The sequence below is a fragment of the Spinacia oleracea genome, chromosome 3 (assembly GCF_020520425.1).
Source record: "Spinacia oleracea cultivar Varoflay chromosome 3, BTI_SOV_V1, whole genome shotgun sequence".
Lineage (NCBI taxonomy): Eukaryota > Viridiplantae > Streptophyta > Magnoliopsida > Caryophyllales > Amaranthaceae > Spinacia > Spinacia oleracea.
In genome coordinates, this window is record NC_079489.1 from 35,145,640 (window position 1) to 35,169,178 (window position 23,539).

The window sequence follows — 23,539 nt, forward strand, 5'->3', positions numbered from 1 at the left end:
TTTTTAGTAGCTAGGGTTTATTTCCTGTAAATAAGTACCCATATAGGTAGTGACATCATCGGATTGCGGGGATGGCGAGCCATACAGGTAGTGCTGATTAACAAATAAAAATAAAGTTGAATCCTCTATTGAAGTTACCAAATTATGAGGAGTCGATATTAATTTTTGTGCGGAATTGCTCCTCTTCCGTTCGGGAGATTCGGAAAATCCTATTGATTGTACCTTTCTCCAGACCTCAATTCGGTATGGCTCTAGTTCGTTTAGAAAAAAGCTGGAAAGACGAAAGAGCTGACAAAAAATGATTCGTCGATTTAGACAACTTCTTCATTTTATGCTCTACATCCGCATCATACGGCTCTATCTCGAGCTTCCTTCGTCGCTCCGGGCAGGTACGGATCACTTACAATACACGGCTCTACGAAGGAAGGTATTCATATTACATACACTGATGTAAGTGGAATCAAACAAATGATGAGTCATTTTCCCTTCCCACACAAGGAAGGATCCCGACAGGGTTCCCCCACTGTCCGAATTGGGCATTTAGCTACGAGAAGAACTCGGGACCCTTATCCCTCCGATTCCATGATGGCTATCTGTACTAGGAACATTAGAGCGTATGAAGTTGTCAAAGCGAAGTTTTTGAAAAGTGACTCCCGAAAGATCGACAAAGCCCTTTCTTTTCTCGTCCCCCCGCCCTGGCATAAAAGTAACTCCATTAACGAGCAAAATTCCCTCAACAACTTTCTGAAGAGTCCCCGCGCAAACCTAGAACCTACAGAGCATTCGAACATCAGCCCCAAGTACTCCCGCCCCAAAAAGCAGAAACCGCAGGATCCCCCCCAAGACCATTCTTGTGGTGGTACGGAAGGCCTTCTTCCTAAGCTCTTGAGTAATGAAGCATAAAAAGAGCATTGCGCTTATTTTATTCAGGTGGTTGGCATCGCCTCTCGTGGATTTTCATAACCTTACTTGTTCTACGTACAACAATATGTTGAACTACTTCGACTAGCCTGCGCGCCGGTGGGGTTAGATCTCGTCAAAGCAAGAAGCATGTGCTCGGGGTTGGATAATCTATCAAATGATGATTAAGTGTGGAAAACATCCAGCCAAGACCACACGACGCTAAAGTGAAGCTTAAGGAGGCTGACTTGCTTACTCAAGAGAGTAAGGTATGTAATTCATATTTATGAATAGTTGATTATTCTACCTCCATTAATGTTTCCCTTTTAACTTACTCATAAGTGCACTCCATTACACCATGTTTTTTTTTTTTTTTTGTTTTAGAGGCCGGCTGAAGCTAGGAAGGGAAGAACATTTATTAAAGTAATTTATTTTCCTTGTTTTTTTGCGTTCTTTTTTTATTTAATTAATTATTCATTTTAAATAGAATAGATTACATATAGTTTATATGGAAAGGTATACCATAAGTACGTTGATGTGCTATAAAATAGTAGGTAGTGTAACTTTTAACTAACGAGCTCCGATGTTTGATTTTTGCTACATGTTTTTTAATTATTAATGACATGTCATGATGTTAATTATTGATGATGTGGCGTAATATAAAGGGGTCAATGTGGCACATATACTTTTTTTTGAACATTTTTTAATATATTAGTATAGAGGTAACTTACACTTTGGTATTTTGAATTATTGCAAGGACATTTGGTAGTCATTATAGTTTCTTTTGTGGAAATATAAAGATGCATGTGTATAGAAGACCAGAGATTTGGGTATGCCCAAGAGAAAGAGTATTTCCAATTGAATATTAACAACTACAAGTAATTAATTAAATTGATGTCCTTATAATTAATTATTGTAGCTATAAGACGAAAAGCATCTAATTTTCATCCCCTAAATTTTCTGCAAAATTTCATACCCTAAAGTTTCCCAGGAGCATAGTCTATGAGGTCGACAAATCTCAAGTTCATCAGGCGCATCTGCGTGCAAAATCTGCAGTGGACAATGGTGTTATTCCCACTCTTCACCCGCTCGAGCCTGATTAGATTATTGCATTTTATTATTCAGGGTTATGTTGTTTTTCTTGCCTTTTTTGCCCCTTGTATTTTCATCCAGTGTAAAAAAAAAAAAAATCTGCAAATGAAGACTAAAGTCCTTAAGGCATGTGCACACTAGATTACAAGTACGTTTAAATTCCTTCTACTCCTGCTCCTGCTCCTGGTGAGGGACCCCGAAGGGCGCCCTCCAAAATATTGGCGAATACCACATATATATAATCAAGAAAGGGGTCTTGCTGCAGCTCTGTTCTCCGGATCTGGAATAAGTGAGTGCGGCACGCACCTTTTTGTTTTTGTTTCGGAGCCGTTTATGTAAATTTTATTGCTTTTATTGTTCGTCCGCATGGAGACAAAAATAAAAACGATTTTTAGAAACGGATGGAGTTAATAAGACCTAAGATACCATACGTCTTTGCATATATATGGAATTCAAAGAGCACAAAGCTTCAATTCCATGTTCTTACACCTTTGCATGTCAATTTTTTTTTGTAAATCTTTTGCTATATACTTTATTCGTTTCCTTAAAAATTAAAATTATGAAACGATCATCGACGTAGAAACAATATTATTTGTTTAAAAGGGTTGTTTTAAACAAAGTTACAAAAATTCTATATTCAGTAAATAAAATTATTTGTTTAAAAGGGATGTTTTCAACAATATCACAAAGATTCTGCATTTAGTAAATTTTACATTTAGGGGTGGATTAGTGGGTAGATAACGGTAGATTAGTATAATATCATAAATTCATAATATGGATTGTCGGAGTGGGTGAGACCTTCTACGTAGTATATGGTCTTCTTTCTAAACATTTACGTCATTGTTAAGTGTTGTAAGCAATTGTGAGGAAAATAAAGAACTATGTACTATACAAGTTGAATTATTTTAAGTTGTATCATATTGGTCTCAATATGTACTTTTTTTCATGATCAAACAAATTATATTAATAAGGAGTTTAAAACATTGGTGATCAAGAATTATGTATAGGGGTGAGTACGTATAACAGGGTACCCTGTCAAAATTTCAGGAATCGAAATAGAAATCTGTTGTAACAGGTTCCTGAAAATGAGAATCGGAACCGGAACCTGTTGCAACAGGTTCCTGAAAATGAGAACCGGAACCTGTTGTAACAGGCTCCGATTCAGGATAACCTGTCATTTTAAAAATTTAAATATATTATTGTTAATTTATTAAAAAAAAGAGCTACTACATGATTTTGTTACCCGAAATCGGAACCTGCATAACTGGTCCCGGCTCCGGAAACCGTAGGTTCCTAACATGTTCCTATTCCGATTCAGGATACCCTGACTTTTTACTCACCCTAATTATGTCACATATAGAATAAAGTGTGAATATAATGATACAACTTACCCTAATACGGGTGCCTGAGACTCATATATATAATAACAACGTACAGTAGTACAATTACGAGTATACCCTTAGCATCCTCTATTACACCCCCTCAATCTGTGCAGGGGGAACCACGTGCAGATCGAACTTTAAAAAATCACAACGTTTACTTGAAAAACCTTTCGTAAAAATATCAGCAACTTGTAACTCAGCAGGGATATAACATACAACTAAATCACCATGAGAAACCCACTCCCGAACGAAATGATAATCTATTTTGATATGTTTGCGTGCTAAGATCACGCTGAACCAGATTCATCGCAAGATAGGATGCAAAAACATTATCAGAAAAGATCTTCACGGGTGCGCGGATGACGATTCCCACCTCAGCTTACAAGGAACGAATCCAGAGAGTATCATGTACCGTGTATGCAACAACGCGATACTCTACTTCTGTGAAGACTTGGAGACAGTGGGTTGCTTCTTCGAGCCAGAAATGAGGTTGCCCCAAGAAAATTGCATAACCAATGGTGGAACGACAACTATCAGGACAACCTTCCCAATCCGCATCTGAGTAGGCAATCATGATTGACATGTCTGGGGCGGGGAGAAGCCATAGACCGTAGTCCGCAGTACCTTGCAAGTACGTGTATATACGCTTAACAACCAAAAAGTGAGATGTGCGGGGTGCATGCATAAATTGGGAAACTAAATGAACAACATATGTAATATCAGGTCTTGTCATTGTCAAGTATTGTAAAGCCCCAACCATACTACAATACTCAGTAGGATCGGATAATAAATCACCATTTGTAATAGAAAGTGTGGTACGACTAGGAAGAGGGGTACGCATAGGTTTAGCAGTGTGTAGATGGAATTGCAGAAGTAAATCATGAATATATTTTTACTGATACAAAATTAAACCTTTAGAAGTACGTATTGCCTGCACTCCAAGGAAGTAATGCAAATCATCTAGATCCTTCATAGAAAACTCGACAAATACAAGGGATATGAATTTGGTATCAAGAGCCTAGGCTTTCCTTTAGATCCAAAAACCTAAAAATCTGATTTTATTGATTATTCAATAATCACATAAACACAATTATCCTCACACTTTGACTTCCGAATTCCGTGAGTGTTAAACGTCGCAATTCATAAAGTCAAATTTTTTATTACGTGAGCTTTTTATTTTTTACACTTGCGTCAACAATTGAAAATTACATGATCAGACGCAATCTCACGTCATTCACACTCGCTAATCAAATTATTTTTTTCCACTTCCGCACAATCTAAGTTTCGTACCTTGTGTTTGCAACCATGGAAAACACAATTCCATTACCAACTTCAGCCGTGGATTTTCCGGCAAGCCCAGCCACCCCTGCGCAAGGTTCTTCACCTTTGCAGCAAAAAATCGACCACCTCCAACCAGCGGCCACCTCCTGTTTGCATCCACCATGCTCCAGTGGCGCACCACCCACCTTCACGTGGCAGCCGACAACCAACACCACGCCCCGCCACCTATTTGAGGGACACTCATTACAGTCCGGTCATGGTGGTTTTGTGTCCTAAAGTTTGGGTCATGGTCCCAATGCAATGTTAGGTTATGATACATATAACTGAATATAAATCATGCGGAAAAACCATTAAAGCCAGGAATCCAAATTAATTGCCACATAACAATTAGCATAATTTAGGATGCATACTCTTTGTAGCGTGCCCTCCCTAGCTGCGCCCGAACCGAACAAGAACAAATCTTTAGGACTACAAGTGTCGTCCCTCCGCAGAAAGTCCACATCACGTCCGGATCCGCCTTAGGTTTAATCAACTAGAATCGCCCCAAAGGTACTATGTATTTTCGGTTATTTATGCAACAAACAATGACTGAATTTTATGCCTAAAACTCAATTGAATACTTGGAAAACTCGTTATAAATTGTGAACTAGGATCACATATTTATAGGGTATGGAATCGAGTATTAGAATCCTACTAGGAAACGAGTTAACTAATCTGAATTTAATCTAAATTCTATTAATTACATATCTAGTAGATTTAGGAATTTAATCTTAAACGAATCCTACATGATTTAGGTTTCTTACGTAAGCACAAACACACACGAGCATGACGCGCGCACGAGCAGGCCATGCCCGCGCATGCGCAAAGCCCGCAGCAGGCTACGAAGCCCACGCGTGCTGCCATTGTGCTCGCAGCCTTGGCGCGCTGGGCCTGGCGTGGCCTTGGGCTGCTGTGAGGCGCGCTAGGCTTGCTGGATGTGGGCCTGGCTTCTCGTTGGGCCTTCGTCTAGCAAGCTCGTTCGATGCTAATTCGTACGATGCGCTTCCGATTCATTTCCCGATTCTAGAATTCATTTAAGATACGAACAATATTTAACATTTCCGATTCCGGAATTAATTTCCGTTTCGATCAAATATTTAATATTTCCGTTTCCGGAATTATTTTCCGATTCCGATAATATTTCCGATTCTGACAATATTTCTGTTTCCGGCAATATTTCCGATTCCGGCAATATTTCTATTTCCGATAATATTTTCCGATACGTACCATGTTTCCGTTTCCGGCAACATCTACGACTTGGATAATATTTATATTTCCGATACGATCCATATTTCCGTTTCCGGCAATATCATCGTTTCCGGAGTATTCATTATTTGCTTTTGACGATCTCAGCTCCCAGTGAAACCGAGATCCGTCGATTCCGAATATCCATAGATGGAGTATTTAATGCCATTAAATACTTGATCCGTTTACGTACTATTTGTGTGACCCTACGGGTCCAGTCAAGAGTAAGTTGTGGATTAATGTCATTAATCCACTTGAACTGAAGCGGCCTCTAGCTAGGCATTCAGCTCACTTGATCTCACTGAATTATTAACTTGTATAATTAATACTGAACCGCATTTATTAGAATTACCATTAAATTCATACTTGGACCAAGGGCATTATTTCCTTCAGTCTCCCACTTGTCCTTAGGGACAAGTGTGCATTCCCTAATTCCTTTGTCACTCGATGCTTGCTCTTGAACATAAGGTAAGAGTTGCCATCCTTATTATGTCCATATGTGTTTCTCGGTTTCAGAGTTCAACTGATCAAATAAACAGATAATCATAGCCTATGATTCATCTGAGCACGCCCATGCATTTTACAGTTTCTAGCTCTCCGAGCGGCCTTGTACAACTTTCAGCATCTCATCCCGATTTATGGAAGGACAATCCCAATCTTGCGATCTTGAGATTGGACTGCGTTTGATAGGTGATTACCCGAGCGTTACCTTTATAGCCTCCTTTTACGGTGCGACGGTTGACAACGTCAAAGTAAGCAGTTCTCAAACAAGTAATCTCAAATCACTCAGGTATTGAGGATTAGTGTCTAATAATTTTAATGAAATTTACTTATGACAGATTTTCATCTCTTACAGTAAAGTTTCATAGGTCTGTCCGATACTAGTCTTCCCAAAGTAAGTATCTATGCAAATGATTGTGACATTGCCATGTCCATAGTTCAAGAAACAGAACTACTAGTCATCTTGCATTCCAGTCGTCTAACGTTTTCTATGCGTCCATCTTTATCGAAAACTCCGACCAGGGACCATTTTCAACTTTTGACATTCAAGTTCACTTGATAGACATTTCTTAGTCACAGGACTGGTCCTGACGGTCTATCTTGAATATATCGTCAAATAAAGGGACTCATCATTTAATAAACCACAAATTAAATGGAAAAATGAATTCTATTCATTTATGTGAATGGTTAACCAATAATGTTTTACAAAGTATTAAACTCAAAAACTTTAAAACATTAAATGAGGACATCAAAGCCATTCTCCAACATGCTTGATTCCCATAGCTGCAGTGTGCGAGTTGTGCTTCGCCTGCGGCAGAGGTTTAGGTAATGGATCTGAGATGTTGTCATCAGTTCCAATCTTGCTTATCTCGACTTCTTTTCTTTCAACGAACTCTCGTAGAAGGTGAAATCTACGAAGTACATGCTTGACTCTTTGGTGGTGTCTAGGCTCCTTTGCCTGTGCAATAGCTCCATTATTATCACAATACAGAGCTATTGGTCCTTTAATGGAGGGGACTACACCAAGTTCACCTATGAACTTCCTTAGCCATATAGCTTCCTTTGCTGCTTCATGTGCAGCAATGTACTCCGCTTCAGTTGCAGAATCCGCAATGGTGCTTTGCTTAGCACCTTTCCAGCTTACTGCACCTCCGTTGAGGCAGAAGACAAACCCAGACTGTGATCTGAAATCATCCTTGTCGGTTCGGAAACTTGCGTCCGTATAGCCTTTAACAATTAATTCATCATCTCCACCATAGACCAGGAAATCATCCTTGTGCCTTTTCAGGTACTTCAGAATATTCTTGGCAGCAGTCCAATGTGCCTCTCCTGGGTCTGACTGGTATCTGCTCGTAGCACTGAGTGCGTACGCAACATCCGGGTGTGTACATATCATAGCATACATTATTGAACCAATCAATGATGCATATGGAATCCCACTCATTCGTCTACGCTCATCTAGTGTTTTTGGGCACTGAGTCTTGCTTAGAGTCATTCCATGAGACATGGGTAGGTAGCCTCGCTTGGAGTCTGCCATATTGAATCTCTCAAGCACCTTATTGATATAAATGCATTGACTGAGTCCAATCATCTTTTTAGATCTATCTCTGTAAATCTTGATGCCCAGTATGTACTGTGCTTCTCCTAGATCCTTCATCGAAAAACATTTCCCAAGCCAAATCTTGACAGAGTTCAACATAGAAATGTCATTTCCGATAAGTAATATGTCGTCGACATATAATACTAGAAAAGCGATTTTGCTCCCACCGACCTTCTTGTATACACAAGATTCGTCTGCGTTCTTGATGAAACCAAAGTCACTGACTGCTTCATCAAAACGTATATTCCAACTCCTTGATGCTTGCTTCAATCCGTAGATTGATTTCTTAAGCTTGCATACCTTTTTAGCATTCTTTGGATCCTCAAAACCCTCAGGCTGTGTCATAAACACAATTTCTGTTAAAACGCCATTTAAGAAAGCGGTTTTGACATCCATCTGCCATATTTCGTAACCGTAATATGCAACGATTGCTAACATTATCCGAATAGACTTTAGCATTGCAACTGGTGAAAAGGTTTCATCGTAATCCACACCGTGGACTTGCTTGTAACCTTTTGCAACCAATCTAGATTTGAAAACTTCAAGTTTCCCATCCTTGTCCTTTTTCAGTTTGAAAACCCATTTGCTTCCTATGGCTTGGTAGCCATCTGGCAAATCGACCAAATCCCAAGCTTGGTTTTCAGACAAGGATTCTAATTCAGATTGCATGGCTTCTTGCCATTGCTTGGAGATAGGGCTCGTCATAGCTTGTTTATAAGTCGCAGGTTCATCACTTTCAAGTAATAGAACTTCATAGCTCTCGTTCGTCAAAATACCTAAGTACTTTTCCGGTTGAGATCTATATCTTTGCGATCTACGCGGGGTTACATTTCCAGATGGTCCTTGATTCTCACCAGATACTTCTAAAGATCTCTGAGTTTCATCATGAATGTCATCTTGAGCATTCTCTAGAGTTTGTTGTTCGACTCGAATTTTTTCGAGGTCTACTTTTCTCCCACTTGTCATTTTGGAAATGTGATCTCTTTCCAAAAAGATACCATCTCGAGCAACAAACACCTTGTTCTCAGATGTATTGTAGAAGTAATACCCCTTTGTTTACTTTGGATAGCCCACAAGGATACATTTGTCAGATTTTGGATGAAGTTTGTCTGAAATTAATCGTTTGACGTATACTTCACATCCCCAAATCTTAAGAAAAGACACTTTTGGAGGCTTTCCAAACCATAACTCATATGGAGTCTTTTCAACAGCTTTAGACGGAGCTCTATTTATAGTGAGTGCAGCTGTATTTAGTGCATGTCCCCTAAATTCTATTGGAAGTTCGGCCTGACCCATCATTGATCTAACCATGTCTAGCAAGGTTCTATTCCTCCGTTCCGACACACCGTTCCATTGAGGTGTTCTAGGAGGAGTCAATTCTAATAGAATTCCACATTCTTTCAGATGGTCATCAAATTCATAGCTCAGATATTCACCGCCTCTATCAGACCGCAGTGCCTTAATCTTCTTGCCTAATTGATTCTCTACTTCACTCTGAAATTCCTTGAATTTGTCAAAGGAATCAGACTTATGCTTCATTAGGTAGACATAACCATATCTACTGAAGTCATCAGTGAAAGTGATAAAGTAACTGAAACCACCTCTAGCATTTGTACTCATTGGTCCACATTCATCTATATGGATTAAACCCAATAGTTTATTTTCTCTTTCTCCAACTTTAGAGAAAGGTTGCTTTGTCATTTTGCCAAGTAAGCATGATTCGCACTTACCATAATCCTCTTAGTCAAATGGTTCTAGAATTCCTTCCTTTTGAATTCTTTCTATGCGTTTCAAGTTAATATGGCCTAATCGACAATGCCACAGATAGGTGAGATCTGAATCATTCTTTTTGGCCTTTTTGGTATTTATGTTATAAACTTGTTTGTCGTGATCTAATAAATAAAGTCCATTGACTAATCTAGCAGATCCATAAAACATCTCTTTAAAATAAAACGAGCAACTTTTGTCTTTTATTAAAAAGGAAAATCCCTTAGCATCTAAGCAAGAAACAGAAATGATGTTTTTAGTAAGACTTGGAACATGGAAACAATCTTCTAGTTCCAAAACTAGCCCAGAGGGCAAATACAAATGATAAGTTCCTACAGCTAATGCAGCAATCCGTGCTCCATTTCCCACTCGTAGGTCGACTTCACCCTTGCTTAACCTTCTACTTGTTCTTAGTCCCTGTGAATTGGAACATAAGTGTGAGCCACAACCAGTATCTAATACCCAAGAAGTTGAATTAGCAAGTATACAGTCTATAACGAAAATACCTGAAGATGGAACGACTGTTCCGTTCTTCTAATCTTCCTTAAGCTTTGGACATTCTCTCTTGTAATGGCCAATTCCATCACAATAAAGACAGCTTGATGTGGACTTGTCCTGCTTTGTCTTCTTTCTGGGAACTGACTCAGCATTGCCCTTGGACTTTCCACCTTTCTTGAAGGGTCTCCCTTTAGCCTTGAGTAAATCTTTGGCTTCACAGTCGAGTACTATTTCAGCCTTTCTGACAAGGTGAACAAATTCTGCAATTGTTTCTTCTCTTGGTTCACTTAGGTATAGTTGCTTGAAGCGACCAAACCCACTGTGCAGTGAATTGAGCAAGATAGAGACTGTATGCCATCCTTTCGCTTATTAGTGTTCCTAGCAGACTTAGGCGATCAAAGTATGAAAGCATAAGCTCCACATGGAACCTTAGTGGGACGCCTACCCTTTGTTTAGTGCGAAGGACCTAAACATGTTTTTCTTGGACCTCCATCCTAAAACACCTGTTAGGAGAACTAACCTTTAGACCAGACATTGATTCAATCAACTCATGGACGTTTAGGTCCCTGTCCTCCATGTTTCCATGACAGATATCCCTCAGATTCTTGATGAGCGTAAAAGGTTCGTAAGCTACAAACCTTCTAGCCCATTCATCAGGAATATTGTTCAGCATAAGACTCATAACTTTTGAGATCCGCATCCCAGGCGGAAAATCTTTCAGGGGTCATGTCTCTGGCATAGTAGCTTGGCATGGGATGGAGCAGTACATACTCAAGTCCATTGAGTCTGACTACTTCAACTAGCTTAGCTTCCCATTCAAGAAAATTTGTTAGGTTCAGCTTGACCATAAGCTCATAACCCTTGATGATGTTTTGATTGTTGTTTGCCATAGTAAAACTACAATTGAAAAACATTAAACAAATAAATAACCATTCACAGTTTCTCTTAATAAATTCAAATTCTAGCAAACATGCATAATTTATCATTTATTAAGCATTTTATTCAAGTAATGTGTTCCGGCAGGTGTGAATAAAATGATTCCAAGATCCTTAAATCATTGAAGAATTAAGCACATTATGTATTTAGACTCAATTCTAAAATATTTTAGGTAAGCAAAGCCTTTGCTAATAGTCTAGAAACTACTATTGGTTGATAGGTACGTCTAAGAACTCATTAGGGAAACCTATCTCATTTGCCACGACATAAAAGGACTCCTTACTTATATCGTTGAGTTTCAGCAAAACTAACATGTACTCACAATTATTTGTGTACCTTACCCCTTTAGAATCAATAAGTAACACCTCGCTATGGCGGAAAACTATTACTAGGATTGATGTAAAGGTTATCCAAGTAAGTGTTATTTTGGCATGGCACCTTTTAACTCAATTTTTAAAGTTTGGAACTTAAGGCTCTTACTATGTGTGAGGGGTTCGAAAAAGCACGAGGATAATGCGTGACCTTGTCCCTCGTGGGTGTGACGATTCTTTTATTCAATCAAGTGTAATTGGATTTCCTGTGAGTATACACCCAATTGACTAGTAATATAGGAGTCGCCATTCAGTTTTTAACGACAATGAGAAAAATTGACAAAACCCGGTTATCGTGACATAAAGGGAGTGCAACTATGTTTGACCACGACGGCCGTAGGTTCCCTTGTGATCCCTGGTGTGGGGATCTCTCAACATACACCCGCAAGGTAGAGATTGAGGGTTCGGGGGACTGTAACTACCGAGAGGAGTACTCGCTCGTCGATAACTCCAGAGGCAGGATATCCTTACTAGCTCAGCATAAATAATTGAAGGGACATGCGTTAACTATTAAACTAATCTGAGTTGATTTTAGCAATATGCAACATATAATACTAGATCGATCGCGATTATCTGATTTAGATTGCATTAAGGGACCTAGCATGATAATCCAATTTCCCAAAAATATTATATTTATTAGGCGTGGTAGAACGATCAGATTTAGTTAGTTTAACAGTTCATAAAAAGGGCGAGGAAAGCAATTAAATCACGCGAAGGGGCACATTACGACGCACCCTTGAGAGGTACGTCACGGTTCTCACAAAACTAACCACTTTGACTTTGCTATTTCTCCTTTTTATTTAACGAATCTCAAATTATGGGACAGGATATGTTCTGTTCGATTTATGGATCGATTGCGACAGAACGCGTGAACAGTTTCGCAGCGTGAGGCTTAGGCTAAGGGTTGGAGTCAATACTCAGAATATAATTGTGTGTGTCCTTTTCACGTCGAATTTGGGGCTGTATTTATAGGGAAGAGTTCGTGGAAAGATAGAATTGCAGAGTTCTAATCCACAAAGAATTAGGAAAAAACACGTACCCAGGTAATTTCAGCGCCCAGCTCTTGGCGTCAAAGATTTCGGCGCCCAGCTCTGGGCGTTGAAAATAGGACCCATGCAATTTTAGCGCACAGGGCTGGGCGTTGAAATTGATGTTTAGGCTGTTTTCTTAGTCAGATTCGGATTCCTGAAATCCGTAGTGTTTGAGACTTAATCGAGTCTTTCATTGCGTATCAATTTTTTGACGGAATGCGTCTGGGCCCGTTACGAACTCTAGGCTCGTTAGGATTTTAATTAATACGTAACTCTTATTTCCGAATCATATTAATAATAGGATTCTCACAGTTTTCTATCTCATTTAGGATTTATGTTGGAGTGCAACACCTAATTCTGACAGGTTTCTATCTTTTATGACTTGCCACTTTTAGAAGCTACCCTTTACGGCAGTTACTATTTTTAGCAGGTTTCCATAAATAGCAGGGTTCTATAAATAGCAGGTTTCGGGTGAAATGAAAAGGGAAATTGAGATTCGTTATTTTATAGGAGATGTGTTGTCAAGTGGAGATTTATGCTTTCATCATCGAACCTTTCCCTTTCGGGAATGGGGACAAAAGTAGGTGTCTACAGTTAGCCCCCACTTTGACTGAGTCTTGGAGTAAGACGATGGTCAAATTATTAGACGGAGTGCGCCATACAAGCCATGGTGTATGTGACCTGTTTTGCGAGGGTCTCACGAGCCCCCGAGTGATAACATTTGACTTAAGGGTCATCACTTTGAAGTGTCGACATATCCCTCACGTGTCATTGGGATTTTTCAGCTGATAGTATAGAATACTCCCTCACTTTGTCATTGGAAGTATCTAAAGAGGCGTAGAAACTCCCTCACTTTGTCATTGGGAGTAGCTACAGATGTTTTTGAAATCAAAGCTATAAAGTGTAATTGGGCCTGGCCAAGCCCAACCACGAGGTAAAAATGTTTTTTAAAGATTCTCATTTTCAGGGCTAGCTAAACGAGAAAACCCCCTTGTTTTTATGGGACGTCAAATGAAGGAAAATGCACATCGCTCTTTTTTGGAAAAAACAGAAAACCAATCCTTTTAATTTTTGGAAAAGGGAAAACCAGAAAAAGTTATCGCTGCAGCGACTAAGGACCTGCGCGGTTAGTGACGCAGACCCCGCCGGCTAAAGATGACGAGCCTGTCCGCTAAGGGTGGACGCCCCGTCCGAAAGAAGTGGACGAATCTGTTTTGAAGTTTGTTTGCTTTTTTTGAAAATAAGGACCTACGCGGCTTGTGACGTAGACCCCGCCAGCTAAAGATGGCGAACCTGTCCGCTAAGGGTGGACACCCCGTCCGATAGAAGTGGATGAATCTATTTTGAAATTTGTTTGTGCTTTTTGAAAATAAGGACCTACGTAGTTTGTGATGTAGACCCCGCCGGCTGAAGATGGCGAGCCTATTTTGAATTTGAAGACTTTATTTTTCGAAAACTGAGGACCTGCGCGGCTAGTGACGCAGACCCCGCCCGCTGGAGGTGGGCGAGCCTGTTTTTGTGTTTTGAAGAATTTTGTTTTTCTTTCGAGGGATGCTCGGATTTAGTTACAACCTGAATGTGGGTTGACAACGTGCTTAGACGGACCATTATCTGGTGGTCATCATCTTTCATGGTTTTGAGCTAGTCTTTTCGGCTCAATTTTGCCACTACCTGGGTCCTTGATTAGGGGACTATGTGCAAGTATCAACGGCGACCTTTGTCTTGGAGGTCGTAATCCGGTTTTATTTTTTTGAATTTATCCAAACACCGGACTTCGTATAGCGTAGTCTGGGAATATTGTTTTAATTTTGCATATCTCTTTTGAAATATATATTTTCCTTCGAGCCCCCAAGCATTTGTGCTTGGCGGTCAGTTCTTGTCAAAGAGGTTCTTTGGGGATACGCATTTTGTAATGTCCTTGATTGTGTTTGGGATCGTGCTCGTAAGTGCGAGCGATCTTCGTAGTGGTGTGCTACTCTTGACACAGTCGTGAGGTGCAACTTTCAGTAAGGAATTTGGCAATTTTCGAGTCAAATGGATGCGGCAGGGCGCAATAGAAGTTAGGGCCTTTTTTGAGCATGGGTTCATTTTCGGCGCCCAGGCCTGGGCGTTGAAATAATTCACGCCCAGGTGGGGCGTTGAAAGTGTTGTTTGGGCTGGTCTTTTGATGACACGGTTGACCTCTTGTTTATTCGTTTATTTCACTTGGAAGTTCTATGTATTCTCTTTTCTTTTGTTTTTTTTCTTTGTTTTTAGAACGTGATGATTTTCTTGAGAAGCCATAGCCGATTGGTGGACTACGGTGCTTGTCGCTTTGGGGCGATTATCTTAAGGAACTGTTGCTCTTAAGGCGTACAGTTATTGCGATAGTTGGGCGAGTCTATATGGCCCGAGGAACATACCTTGAGGCGTAAGACTTTTGACCGCTCTTGTTGTTGTATATTTTTCCTTTTGAACGCGTTCGTGAATGTTCGATACGTAGAATGATGATATGTATGTGAGAACGAGCGTTCATGGAATGGCCGTTGTGTGCGGTCCATTAATCAGTTTGCTTGAATCATTTTTTTTTTTTAGCAATGACTGATTTTGAATAGTTTTCTTAGAAGCTTGATAGGGTTCAGGCCCATTCATGAAGTGGGCTCAAGCATCGTGCCCTTCTTGATCGTTCAAACATTTGCTTCGCGTTTTTTATTTTGCTATGGTCGTTTCGTAGCTTGGAGCCCCCAAGTATGCATGTTGGGACGCTTCCTTTTGGCGTACGATTTTTGTAGGTTCTTTCGAAAAAGAAGCCTTGGGGTTCCTGCTCGTGTGGGTGCGAGCTATCCCTTCCGTGGTGGGTAATGTTTTGCTACCTTTAATCCTTAATGTAGAAGTCGTGTGGCTTGCATTTTGAATTTGGGCGATAAGTAGTCTTTGCCTCTTTTACACATGCTCTTGGTCATGCATGCATGCATTAGTGCAATATGCCTTACTCTCTTTTTTAGACTTGTACAGTGGGATGTTTAAACTTATGGTGCAACATAGGCTTGTGTGGCCTAACGGCGTGTCTTAGAACATTCCTTCAGGCGTTGGGATATCATTATTATTTTTGCATTGGAGTACTTCATCACGCCTCGTTCAGGTGCTCGAACAAGTGTAGCACCTTCTGCGTGGGTTTGCACGGCTTGTTCGATGCGAGGATTCATAGGTGTTTCTTTCTTATTTTTATATCTGGGCAAAACATGGCTGGCAGAAAGATTCAACGCCCAGGCTGGGGCGTTAAAGATATCGGCGCCCAGCCCTGGGCGTTGAAAATGATTTCTGGGCAGAATGTTGACAGTTTTTTTTTGATTGATTTTTTTTCTTTCGCTTTTGCCTTGGAACGAGGTAGACTGTGTAACGGGCGCTTGTAGGGCGAGCGTTATGTGAAGTAGTTTGATCGGAGTTTTGGTGACTCGCGATTTTCAGTTACCCTTGTTAGTGGGGTGACTTTATATATTCTAAGTAGCGCTTAGAATTTGGGAGGGGTTGAAGCCATTCTAAGGTTCGTTTTACCCGATTAAAGCTTAGGATTGTGCCCCTATGATGTATGTATAGCATTTAGCGTCGAGAATTTGCAATAAAATCGTCACTTCGAGTATTTTTAGAGTGTTTTTCTCAAGCCCCCAATTGTAGCTACGGGATTGGCTTGGTGCTATAATGCTTTGCATACGTTTTTGTGCATTCATGGTGACATGGATCATGAATAGTTTGAACCAGACTCGTTTAGTGCGAGGTATGTTCGAGTAGTGATTTTGCTGCTTCTCTTGTAAATGTCGTATTGTGCGACATTGCTATGGTCAAGGTAGTCACATGTTGAAGTGTGCCTTGACCAAAAGCTAGGTGCCTTTCTTTACCCATAATCATATTTAGAAATCTTTTGACTCACTTGCAACATTGAGATAAACGCATACTTAGCCTAAACCAACGACACTTTATTATGTTCGAAGAAGTCTTTTAAAAATCATTTGAAAATTATTTAAAATCCGAGTCCTACTGTGTACAATCCGAGGTGTCCTAAGTAGGTTGACTTATAGAAGGGTTCGTACAAGATTACATGAGTGAATCAAAAATACTGTTACGATTTTTGGAATGCTGTCTAAGGATTTGCTGGAAGCCAGGGTGCAGGCGTCAAGATATACTTGTGTCCGTTTGGCATATGCTTTAGGCTTTTAGGGCTATCTTTTCCAGAATTGCGGGAATATAAACCGTTTTCAAATTGACTTAGATTTACTTGGTGTATGTCTGTACAAAAGGTCAAGGTATACTTAGTTCTTTCCCTAGCTCTTTCATTTCAATTTTTTAGCCCCCAGTTGCTATTATGTCTTCCCATTAACGATGTTTTTAGATTTCGATTTTAGATGCCCGTGTCATATGTCTGAGTAGGGTGAGCCTTGGTTAAGTGCCAAGTCCTATTGACAATGTCTGTTTTTTTTTTCAAAGGGGATTCGCAAGCATTTGAATTACCATGAACGGGTGCCCTGAGTTCGAAGGAACGATGGGGCAATGCCGTAGAACAATCCTCTTTATTGCAAGCTTACTGCCCTTACTACTTGTTGGCGATCATGATTGTGTCTAGTGGTGAAAGAAGGTCTTTAAGCGAACGACTATGTCTAGTGGTGAAAGAAAGTCTTTAAGTGAGTTAGTTCGCTTTAGGGAGGGTCAAGTCGAGTATTTTAGAGGTCATGGACGCTTGCGCTAGCCCCCATTCAATTGAGGCAAAGCGATCTTTTTGAGTCTTGGCTAAGTGCCTAGGAGTGTGAGTGCTCCTCCTGGCAAGGGTATGTGCCCTTATTATTTTTCGATGTGTGCTTATTTTGGCATCTTGATGGCTTGGATTCTTCCTTTGACTTAAATTTTTCTTTCGACTTGGGTTGCAAGTAATTAAACTTCAATAAGGGACTTTTTATTCTTGTTATTCTATAGGCTTTAACATTTTTGCAAATTGGTTGGACCGAATCATGGATTGCCTACGTATCCGCCTTAAATAGATTTAATTTGGAATCAGGTCTTGCGTAGTTCTTAGCCTAGAAAATGGTTTCTTAGATTGCCGATTTTAAACAAGTACGTTCTGAGGTGGAAACATATTATTTGAAATGGTAGAATAAGTGAAGTTTATTATTATTTTAATATGCTGCTTTGCCGTAAGCCAAAAATTTGTTTTATATATTTTTTTTTGAGTACATGTATTTTTTGGTGGTACGTATATCTGAATACGTGCTGTACCCCTCCAAGTGTTCGTTATTTTTCCGTGCATGTGCGGATAAAATGACGAGCACTTCTGGACAAATTTTAGGAAGCAGAGAGATTCAGCGCCCAGGCTGGGGCGCTAAAGATTTCGGCGCCCAGCTGTGGGCGTTGAAAATGACTTCTGGGAGGATCATTTTTGGTGCGCTAAATGCTTCTTTTCCTTTTTAGACTAACTTTAGAGGCGCTTTGCAAAGTTTCTTTTTTATTATTTATTATTTTTTGTACTTTTCATTTGTCTTTTTTTTTTTTATATTCGTGAATCAAGACGGTTTGAAGGATGGGTTGAATGAGATAGGATAATTTGTATAGGTATTGGTCAAGCATGAGGATTACATCTACCAAGGCCAATGAATAGCATGGGGATGGCTCAAAGGTATATCAACAGGATGTATCCAAACAAGTTATATGGTTATTATGCTAATGGTGGTGTAAGAGCAGGTTTGGGCTTTGGAAATAATGGGTATGACACACGTGTCAATGGCCGCGCGTGTTTTGCGTTCAACAAGTTCAAGAGCAAGGGTCGAGGTAATGGTTTCTTGGGTTATGGCAATGAGAACATGGATGGGTTAAATGAGCTGAACAGGGGCCCCAGAGCGAAGGTGTCTAAGAACATATGGATTGGAAAGGGTAGACATCGTAGAACTTTATGTTTTGGATTGGTTGACTCAATTCTTTTCCTTTGTTTACTTGGGTAGATTTCGCACTTTGGGAGGTACGGGCTAAATATTTCATGGGTCTTTTCGCTCTCCCTTTTCTCTTTCTCTTTTTTTCTTTTTGCTTGGGATTCCTCCCCAACATAAATCCTTCAATTTTTAATTTGGGCTAAAATGTAGATGGTTGTGGTCTTTGAGTCACGAGGCGAGACTGAGTGAGCCTCGTTTGGTAGGCCTATAGTGGACCTTTAGCTTTAATAGGCCTAGGGTGGACCTTTTAATTGTCTTACTTTGCAAGCTTATTTAGTCGTTTCTTAAAGTGTGCAAATAGCGTAGATTCGAAACCTTGTTTTTACCTTATTGAAATTTAACGAAAGAATTGCATCGAAAATAACTTTTTTTGCTTCTTTTCAGTTTTCGGGATTTAATTGGAAGTTGTGATTTAGACTCAAACTTTCATTAATCTTTCTGATTATAACCCGTGTATGAATATAAGGAGGTGGCCTAGACTCAAAATAATGACGTGGCGTAAGCCTATAATACTTGACCAAGCAACTCTCAGACTTAGGCTAATTGGACCATAACTTTCGTTGGTTGACACTTTAGATTTTAACCCTTGGGTGTTCATTTGTCATGCGCCATTTTGCTTAATGTTGGCAAGGTAGTTAGTTGGGGAGATCGAATTTTCATTTTTGTATAGGTGAGAGGAGAGAGAAAAAGAAGTGTGCGTGGTCGTCTGGGTATGCCCTCACGCCCACCACTGAGTGTGGTGTTTGCCGGTCCGTAGAGGAGATCTGAGGGAAGAAGAAGAAGGGGGAAGGTCAATTTGAGCAGGCTTTGAAAATTTTCAGATTGAAAATATTCTAAGTTCAGCCCTAGGGCGACTGACGAGGAGGCGAGAAAAGAGGACCCACTGGCGACTGGCGAGAACCACCGACGAGGAAGCTACATTGATTGCGACGCAGGAAAGCTGAGGGAAGAAGAAGGGAGTTGAGCTCGGGAGGCGGGAGTATGAAATTTTTGGTCTAGAGTTTTGAGATTATTTTAATTTTTGGTCTAGAGTTTTGAGATTATTTTGGTCTAAATTGAACTAACCTGCTAAACCTGGTTGGGTTGCAGCGAAAAACTTTTACAATGTGTTATTGCAGGGGGCTTTTACAATGTACGCTGCAACAGTAACGGGCTATTGCAGGGGGCTTTTATAACGTACGCTGCAACAAACTTTTTTGTAGGGAACAATTAATTTGTAAGCTGCAACAACCCTTTAAAGGGTTTGACCCGCGTTGACCGACTGCTTGTTGAAGCATATTAATACATGTACGCTGCAACAAGGGGGCTGCAACAGGGGTTTTTTCTACTAGTGTCCATTCGGCAGGCTAGTCAACCACTTCAAGGCGGGCCCAACCAATGTCGAACCGAAACCTTTGCAAAGGCTGGCTTCTCTCATGTGCTTGGGGACAGGAATGGTCATCATCCGCTGCTTGTAGGTCAAGATATGTTCTCTTGGGTCGTTCGTCCCGTCGTACATGGGCATGTTGGGTGGGCTATATTGTTTCGGGATGTCTATTGCATCAATGGGATCAGCATATGGGGAGTCGGCATAATTGTCTAGGCTAGCTTCTTTGATTGGTGTTGGTACACCAGGAATTTTGTTTATCATGGTCATTATTTGTTGGAGTTGGTGATTGGTGTTCTCACAGATGCTGTTGAGCACCGGGACGAGGGGGCTAAACGTTTCGGGAAGGCTGGCTTGGAGATGTTGATAGTAGGTACTCTGCGGGTATACGCCATGAGGTTGGTGAGGAGTGAGCTGTGGCACCACTTGTTGCATGTAAGGGGGCGTTCCTTGAGTAGCGTGGGTACCTGCAATATAAGGGAAAGGAGTTACGAAACCGTGACTAACCGGAGCGACTGACCTGTTAAGAGGAGTGTATGGAGAATAGTTTCGAGAAGAGTCGGGGCGCATTTGGGCATTGGCATTGGGAAACGCTGCTTGCGGCGCCTGGCTGGCTAAAGGGACCGTCATCAACTGGGGAGGTGCCCCTGCTGCCGAGGTGACCAGGTTGACAACAGGTTGGACGACTTGCTGAGAGAAGAGTTGATCCCATGGCATTTGAATCGCTGGCGTTGGTCCTTGCGCCGGAAGTGTAACAGGCAGGGGCGTTGACATGGTCACCATTGGGGGAGGCAACGGACGAGACACCGGAGCGGAGGCGGGGGCCGTCACCATAGTGGATGTCGTCATGCCGACCTGAGGTGGGGTTACCCAGGCAGCAGTCGAGGTGACAACTGCTGCCGATATACCTGCAGAAGATGGTTGAGTTGGAGGCGGGGGAAGCCAACTCGGGTTAGAACGGGGTTGATTCGGTAATGGATCGAATTCGCGGATCTGCTGGAGAACAGGACCCCCAGGTTCGCCAAAGGGTACATGGAGGGGGTGATCTGGAGCGGCGTCAAGATCCAAACGACGGTTTAACCCGGAGGTGTCTCGTCGGTACTGGAACCTGGATCCGGTGGCGATGGAGGCAGTGGACCTCACTTGAGAGTGCAACGCTTCGTTCTCCTTTTGGAGGATGCTGATGGTGATTGGAATGGTATTATCGAGCTGCTTTCCAGCCATGGTGATTGGAATGGTATTATCGAGCTGCTTTTGATTGTCAGCCCCACAGTGGGCGCCAAATTGTTTTGGGCAAATTCGACTTAGAGACGAACCTGCCTTGATGAAGGTGCTAACAATCGATCGAGCTAGATAATTGAAAATGGTGAGAGCAAGATGTAATAGCATAGGTTAATTGTTGGTTTATTATTCGGAAATCATGTATGTAAAATAGACAAGACTAAGCCATTTTATAGGCATTCATAACAAGAATGTAACGTTTATGGATTAATTTCCCATAATTAGATAATAAATACGTAATGAAGGCCAGCTTCATCAAAGGTTTGTAACGTCCGTTTTGAGCCCAACAGTTGGGAATGCCGTTCGATTAATGCCACCTTGCGTCTTGTTGGCAGCCACGTAAGCAATGCTTGCCATGTATGCCCACGTCACCAAGAGGGTATTTTTCCCCCTAACAGTGCCCTCGACCCAATATTTGTTTTTGAATGGAGGGTCGGGTGTGGGGCCTATGGGCCTTAGCTTTCCTTGATTGGTTAGTCTTTGGAAGGCTTGTACCAGAGTCGACCCGAGTGGGGCAAACTTTCGATCTCGGGTCCACCTTCCAAGGCTCCTTCGGGTTGGGGTTTCCTCTACGGCGTGGACCTCTTGGGCTTGAGGCGTGTGGCTCCTGTTGTAGGCGTTATTTTTGTATGCAGGCTTGCTTTGTACTGTTTTTGCAAGGTCATCCTCGATCTTTATTCCTACATCATAAACCCTTTTGAAGGTATCAAGGCCCAAGTACCTAAGGTGTTGTTTATAAGCTGGGTCTAGGTTGTCAATGAATTTTTGGACCAATTCAGTTTCAGGAGGCCTATTGATTAGTTGGGCCGCTTGGTCTCTCCATCTAGCAAAGTAGGTCGTGAAACCTTCATTTTTCTTTTGGAAGAGGACTTCCAACTCGCGCATGGTGACTTGAAAATCTATGTTTGACGAGTATTGCTTGACGAAGACATTGACAAAGTCCTCCCAAGTGGGGAAGAGCCACTACTACAAAATAGGGCTATAGGAACGGCCTAAATATGTTGGCAAAGATCCATTAAATGTTGCCATAGACCTATAGCAACAGTTTAGATGGCGTTGCCAATAGGTGGCGCTGCTATAACTCTATGGCAACAATTATTAGGCCTTAGGCAACAACATTATAAAACTGCTGCCATAGTTATCATTAGCAACGCTTTTCTTAAGCAACGACTTTTAACTTTTGCCAACAGTTTTATTATATCTAAGGCAACAATTATTAAGTTTTAGTAACAATTACTTAGGATTTTAAGCAACAGTTTTAGTGTCTAGGCTAACACTTTTATTATCTAAAGCAACACTATCAACAGTCTATGGCAACATTTATTTCTCTAATATTGCAACAATTTTGTTGTTTATTGCAACATTTCTTGACACCGCTATTGCTACACTTTTACATGACTCTATAGCAACGATTCTTGATACAACTATTGCTACACTCTTACATGAGCCTAAAGCAACGTTTCTTGCCACACTATTGCGACATTTTTATGTGAGTGTATAGCGACGTTTCTTAATAAAACTATTGCGGCACTTTAATATAAGCTTATAGCAACAGTTTCATTTTTTTTTTTTTGATAGCTCATTAGATGAAAATATTATACCAAATAATCTAACTACTACAAATAGAAAATATTTATTTCAAATTAAGTTTTACTTATTACTAAAATAAAATATCCATAACAATCATTCTAATAACAAAAATCATTGTTATAATATAAAAACATCAACTAAGAAAACTAATGAATCTCCAAAAAGAACTAATAGTTTAAGCAATCTAAAATCTATCTAGTATTTAATTTATTTGTCCAAATCGGTCCAAAAGAACTTCAATATATGCCCTTCATGCCATCCTTTTATCTACCATTCTCCTTCTATCTACCATCCTGTAAACAGAAAAAAATAGTCAATATAATATGAAAATCAATAACACAGCTTCACTGAAAGAAACACAAACGAGCAAAGCAGATCAAAATGGAACTGAACAAGAAACCGATCAGAACATAACTGAACAACAAAGAAGATCAAAACTGAACTGAACAGCAAAGTAAATCAGAACAGTATTGAACAGCAAAGCAGATCAGAACTGGACTGCAAGTCTCTAAAGGCTAACAAATCTAATCCTTCTTACTAATGATAAATATATGAAGTGCTGGTTTTTCCCATACAACCAGAGACTTAAACCTTGAATTTTGGACGAAAATGACAATGATGGTATATCACAAATGCATAATGAACTGTCCAAAATTGGGACAATTGAAGTTTCCATAACGCCATATGCACCTAACCCGCCCCAAAAAA

General features: G+C 40.6%; 1 protein-coding gene across 24 annotated transcripts in view; it reads right to left on the minus strand.

Annotated features, from left to right (window-relative positions):
* Positions 1 to 22,855: 22,855 nt before the first annotated feature.
* The window catches only part of LOC110786303 (uncharacterized), a 29,576-nt gene continuing 28,892 nt past the window's right edge, over positions 22,856 to 23,539 (minus strand). For all 24 annotated transcript variants that reach the window (XR_008930307.1, XR_008930306.1, XR_008930308.1 and 21 more), the window contains one exon: positions 22,856 to 23,124. The gene's annotated coding sequence lies outside the window, so the exon portion shown is untranslated. The remainder of the gene's footprint in view (positions 23,125 to 23,539) is intronic.